The sequence below is a fragment of the Alexandromys fortis genome, unplaced genomic scaffold (genome assembly GCF_014885135.2).
Source record: "Alexandromys fortis isolate MF-2015 unplaced genomic scaffold, M_Fortis_MF-2015_v1.1 scaffold_29, whole genome shotgun sequence".
In the NCBI taxonomy this organism is placed as follows: Eukaryota; Metazoa; Chordata; class Mammalia; order Rodentia; family Cricetidae; genus Alexandromys; species Alexandromys fortis.
The window spans coordinates 2,823,385-2,830,110 of NW_026067891.1; positions in this window are offsets into that span (position 1 = coordinate 2,823,385).

The window sequence follows — 6,726 nt, forward strand, 5'->3', positions numbered from 1 at the left end:
TTGTTTCCAGCCACCCAGCTAGCTTAGCCCCAAAATAACCACACAGAAACTGTATTAATTAAATCACTGCTTGACCCATTAGCTCTAACTTCTTATTGGCTAACTCTTACATCTTAATTTAACCCATTTCTATTAATCTGTGTAACACCATGAGGTTGTGGCCTATCAGCAATGTTTCAGCATGTCTATGGTGGCAGATCCATGGCGGCTCTCTAACTCTGCCCTTCATTTCTGTCTTCCCCGCCTATCTAAGTTCTGTCCTATCAACAGGCCAAGGCAGTTTCTTTATTTATTAATGGAATCACAGCACACAGAGGGGACTCCCACATCAACAGGACAGCCAAACTTGGGAAGTGAAGAAAACCATTGAATACAGGAAATTGGCTGGGCCGTTGTCATGCACACCTTCAATCCCAGCACTCCATCTCAATCCAGGCTCACTACAGGCATAGTGCCGTAGAACACGTAGTACTGGCACACACTACAGTGTCTCTTCACAGTACTAGAAACCCTAAGCAAGACAACCCATTTCTGGGAAGACCTCTCTGGGTATGCAGGTATTGCTTACTTACCAAAATAACAGAAAGTTCCAGTTTAAAAGCGCTTATGATCTGAGCTCAGCTGAATCCAGCCGTCTTTCCTCTGTAAAGTGATTCCTGCCTCCATGCCTGTGGGACATTATTCTGGTTCTGATTTTGCTCCTGCACAGGGGCAGCCAGTGTCCCCAAGATGCTAGTCCTATAGGGGAAGGATTTCAGTGTGGAACTGTAGGTTGCCTAGCTCTTTTCTCCCATAATCATTCCGTAGACTCCTCTCGTCTAAGAGGTTGATAGCCTTGGGTGTGATGCTACATACCTGCAATCCCAGCACTTGGCAGACTAAGGCAGGAGGATTGCTCTAAACCGAGTCAAACTCTAACCAACCTTAAAGACTGGTGTACTAAACAAGGGTTGAACACTCTCTCTCAAAGGGTCTCATTGTGTAGCACTGGCTGGGCCTAACTCTGTAGACCACAATGGCTGCGAACTCACAGAGATCCACATGCCTCTCCAGAGCATTGAGTTGAAAATTGTACATCATTCTTAGGCTTCTATTTATTGTGATTGTTGGTGTGTGCTTATGTGTGCACAACGTGGACGTGACTGTGCATAGCACAGTACACCTGTGGAGGCCCTTAGACAACTTGGAGTCAGTTCCCAGCTTGCAGCTTTATGTGGATTCTGAGGACTGAACTCAGGCCGTTAGGTTTGCATCCTCTGGAAGCAAAGGCCTTTACTCAGCTGGCTTCTCACCAGCCTCTTTCTCCATTCTCTATTCACTTTCGGATAATCACTGCTCTCATTTGCACGTCTTTGCTCATCTAGCAAATCTGAATCCCCATCACCATGTCTTAACACATTGCAATTTATTTTATTTACTTTTTTTTTTTTTTTGCCACATAGGATTTCCAATGTTGAACAGTCCTGTTCTCAGGCTGGTCTTGAACTCAGAGGTCTGCCTGCCTCTGCCTCCTGAATGCTGGGATTAAAGATGTGTGCCACCACTGTCCAGCTTGTTTTATTTATAAGTATAAATATGATTGAAATGTTGATAATGTTAGACCCCAACTCTGGGATGCGAACTCCTCAGGAAGGTCGTCCCAAGAAACCACTCACAGTCCGATTGATGCAAAAGCAAGAGGAAGTTTGTTCTCGTTTGCACAAACAGGCTCCTCGGCCGTGCCAGAGAGATAAGCCCCAACTTGCTATTACAGGCTACTTTTAAAGGCAAAAAACCACATATTCAGGGAGGGGGGTATAGTGGGTTATTGTCAAATGCAGGAATTGGCTCATTTTAAGGGCATTTACTATGATTGGTTATGTCAAAGGCGGGACAGGCAGTTGCTGGGTCAGGCAAAGGACAGGGAAGCACCTGCAGGCTGTTGGGAAACACCTAATGTTTTAGTCAACAGGCAGGGTGGGGTCACGACTAGTTCACAAAAACATGTTTTCTTCAAAAATAAAAAGTAATTTTGAAAAAATCACTAGGATTTTATTGTTGTTTAGTATATAATTTGTTTTGTTTGTTTGTTTGTTTGTTTTTTGAGACAGAGTTTCTCTGTAGCGTTGGAACCTTTCCTGGAACTCTCTTTGTAGACCAGGCTGGCTTTGAACTCACAGAGATCCACCTGCCTCTACTTCCTGAGTATTGGGATTAAAGGTGTGCACCACCACCGCCCCGCTCGTTATATATATATATATATATATATTTTTAAAAGATTTGCTTATTATATATTCAGTGTTCTGCCTGCACCTCTGAAGAGGGCACCAGATTTCATTACAGATGGTTGTGAGCCACCATGTGATTGCTGGGAATTGAACTCAGGACCTCTGGAAGAGCAGTCAGTGCTCTTAACCTCTGAGTCATCTCTCTAAACCCCAATATGATTTTTTTTTTTACTCTCTCCCCCTCCATTCTAAGGTTAAAATTCAGGGTCTTACGCACCACTGAGCCACACGCCAAGTCCTTATGCTCCTTATTCATTCCCATTTTGTGTAGTTTTATTAGGGTTCTCTGGAGGAACAAAACTGGTGAGATGTACATTGGGGACAATGAGATGACTCCGCAAGTAAAGGAACTTGCTGCTAAGCCTAAAGACCTGAGTTCAAGATCAGGACCCATATGGTGGAAGAAGCAGTTCCTACAAGTTGTCCCATAACCTTCAGCTGTGCATAATGTCCTCAAATTCTTCTGCCTTTATACACACATACACACACATGCACAAAATGTAAATAACTAAAAATGTACCAGGATGTGTGTGTGAGAGAAGGGGGTTACAAGAGTGGCTTATAAGTGATGGGGCTAGGGAATCCATAGGGGTCACCTAGGGAATCCATAGGGGTCACCTAGGGAATCCATAGGGGTCACCTAGGGAATCCATAGGGGTCACCTAGGGAATCAATAGGGGTCACCTAGGGAATCAATAGGGGCCATCTAGGGAATCAAAAGGGGTTATCTAGGGAATCAATAGGGGCCATCTAGGGAATCAAAAGGGGTCATCTAGGGAATCCAATGGGGTCATCTAGGGAATCCAATGGGGTCATCTGCAGACCAGAAGTGGTAAGAACGTTCAGTCCATGAAGCTAGTGCTACAGCAGTGCTCACAGTCTGACAGATACCTTAGAGTCCCTACAAATTTTTTTTTCCAAGACAGTGTTTCACTGTTTAGGTCTAGCTGTCCTGGAACATGCTTTGTAGACCAGACTGGCTTCGAACTCACAGAGATCCTCCTGCCTCTGCCTCCTGAGTGATGGGATTAAAGGTGTGTGCCACCACTGCCCGGCTGTTTTTTTAAATTATTTTTTAAAGATTTGTTTATTATTTTATGTGCATTGGTGTTTTGCCTGTGTGTATGTCTATGTGAGGGTGTTGGATCTTCTAGAACTGGAGTTGCAGACAGCGTGAGCTGCCATGTAGGTGCTGAGACTTGAACCCGGGTCCACTGGAAGAGCAACCATTGCTCTTTACTGCCGAGCCATCTCTCCAGCCCCCTTTAATTTATTCTTTATGTATTTGTATGTGTTTGTACCTGTGTGAATTTGTGTACATCACATATGTGCAGGGGTCCTCAGAGACCAGAGGATATCAAGTTATAGAGGGTTGTAAGGCACCTAATAGGTACTGAGATCTGATCCAGTGTGCACTGCAGGAAATGCTATTAACTTCTGAGTCATCTGTCTATGCTGATTTTTAAAGTTCACTGGGCTGTTTGAATTGGTTGATTAGTGCCTTTTTCAAATTCGAGAAATATAGGTATTTCATCCAATATTTTTCTCCCTGTTTCTCTTTCCTATTCTCATGGAACTCTGATTTCCCTTTAGCCTTCTTTCCACCCCTGCTAAAGTTATTGCAGGAAGTGTTCGGGAATGAGGGCTGCTTCCATGAGGAGGGTCCGGGGTAGCTGCTCCTCTCTGCCTGGTCAGTACACTGGTGGGAGGTACCAAAGGGAGCCTTCAAGCCAAAGTACGATGCTTGATGACCCCTGGCGCTGAACTGCTTGGAACGGGGCAAAGACACTTGTCTGGCCCATTCTTAGCACAAATGGACCTTACCCCAAACTCACCACAGACCGGAATGTTCACTTGAGGCTGTTGTCTGCACCTTCCATCTTCTGGTTTATCAGTACCCAACATTCAGGGCATGACAGTTCATTTGTCCACTTCATGGTTAATCTTTTTTTTTTTTTTCTTTTTGGTCTTTCAAGACAGGGTTTCTCTGTGTAATAGCCCTACCTGGAACTAGCTCTGTAGACCAGGCTGGCTTCAGACTCACGGAGATCCACCTGCTTCTGCCTCCAGACTGCTGGGATTAAAAGGAGTGTGCCACCACTGCCCTTGGTAGTCAGTGTAATAGGATCTCACTCAAGTTATCTAAGAAATAAGCTGGTCTAGTCTGTGAGGCACTTTCCAGGAAGGATTAACAGACAGGAAAGAACTTCCCCGAGAGGTGGCACCTTAGTTGAGGGAGGGGCAAATATAAAAAGATCAGAGACAAGAGCTGGGTTCCTCACTTGCTTGCCTCCTCTTCTTGGTGATGTTGCTGCTGCTCCCATCACTGGCCAACACCAGACTCCAGTTTCCTCAGCGTTTCAACAAGAATTGAAGACTAGCTGGGATTAAAGGTGTTGTATCATCACCACCCAATTTTGAGAGTCTTAACCTGTAGCCTAGATTAACCTAAAGCTCACTTTGTAGTCCTTGAATTTAAGAGACCCCTTAATGTTGGGAGTGCTGGCTTTCAAAACCAGTCAAGACCCTGCATTGATGATGATGATGATTAACTATTACTTTAATTTGTTTTTATTTATTTATTTGTTTGGCTGGTTGGTTGGTTGGTTTTTTGAGACAGGGTCTCTCTATAGCTTTGGAGCCTGTCCTGGAACTAGCTCTTATCGACAGCCTGGCCTTGAATTCAGAGAGACTTGCCTGCTCCTGCCTCCTGAGTGCTGGGATTAAAGACATGTGCCCCCCACACCTAGCCAGTGCTAATGCTTTTTCTTTTAAATATCTATCTATCTATCTATCTATCTATCTATCTATCTATCTATCTATCTATCTATCTATCGTTCTCCTGTGGGTCAGAAGAGGGCGCCAGATTTCATTACAGATGGTTGTGAGGCACCATGTGGTTGCTGGGAATTGAACTCAGGTCCTCTGGAAGAGCACTCATCTCTGCAGCCCAGAGTGCTAATGCTTTTAATCCAGTACTTGGATGGAACTCTGTGAGTTGGAAGCCAGCCTGGTCTACATAGCTAGTTCCAGGCCAGCCAGATACACCATAAGACCCTATCTAAAGAAAGAAAAGGAAAAGAAAGAAGAAAGAAAGGAGAAAAACATGTTAAATAATAATAATAAAATGGAGAAATAAAAAACCTGAGATACATGAGCTCTGCCTTGCTAAAAAAAAACAAACAAACAAAAAACCCTAAATAAATAAATAAATAGACATGAATCCAAACATAGCAATAAAATTTAAATATTAATGGACTAAGTACTTAAATTAAAGGCAGAGAGACAGGAAGAGTAGTATGGGCCAGAGGCTGAACCAAGAAGATAGTTTGAGCCCAGGAGTTGGAGTCAGCCCTGGCAACAGAAAGAGGCCTCATCATTCCTCTCTGTTTTCTCTTTTTCCCATCAGTGCTGGGACTGAATATAAGGTCTTTAACACAAATTCCTACTATGCATCCAGGCAGTTCTTCAACCTAGCTATAGCAGAACTTTTTTCTTTAATTTTGTTTATTTGGTTTATGTGTAAAAGTATTTTGTCTATGTATATTTTACCTGGACACCACCTGTGTGCCTGGCCTCTAAGGAGGCCAGAGAAAGGTGTCAGATCTCTTAGATCTGGAGTTACAGATGGTTGTGAGCTACTGGGAATCAAACCCTACGCCTCTGGAAGGGCAGCCAGTGCTCTTAACCCTGAATCATCTCTCTGGTCCCAGCAGAATATTTTTCCAAGTTCAGACAGTTTGTGAGACCCTGTTTCAAAAAATAATAAATTAGCCAGGAGGCGGCAGCATACACCTGTAATCCCAGCGCTCAGGAGGCAGAGGCAGGAGGATCTCTGTACGTTCGAGGCCAGCCTGGTCTATACAGTAAGTTCCAGGACAGTCTCCAAATCTATACAGAGAAAACTTGCCTTGAAATATCCCCCCCACCCCATGGGCTGGAGAGATGGCTCAGTGGTTAAGAGCACTGCCTGCTCTTCCAAAGGTCCTGAGTTCAATTCCCGGCAACCATGTGGTGGTTCACAACCATCCGTAAAGAGGTCTGGTGCCCTCTTCTGGCCTGCAGACATGCACACAGACAGAACATTGTATACATGATAAATAAATGTTTTAAAAAAGGAAATAACCCCCATCATCATCATCATGAATAAATAATTTGAGTCTGGGCTGGGAGAGCAGGGACATGAAAGGCACGAAGGCCAAGAGTTCAAAGCCAGCCTCTGCTATATATGGGGCTCAGGGACAACAGCAGGAATTATAAATAAATAGTTTGAAACGTTAAGGAGGGAACAGAACTGACAAGTAGTCCAACTGCTAAACGCAGCCAAACAGAGCCAATTGGTATTTACGAGGGCTATTCTCCATGAAGTATAACAACGTTCGTGCGTTATGGAAAGGCGTATAATCTAAACAGAGAAAGGTCAGTTGCATTTCTTTTCTTTTCTTTGTTTTTTGTCTCC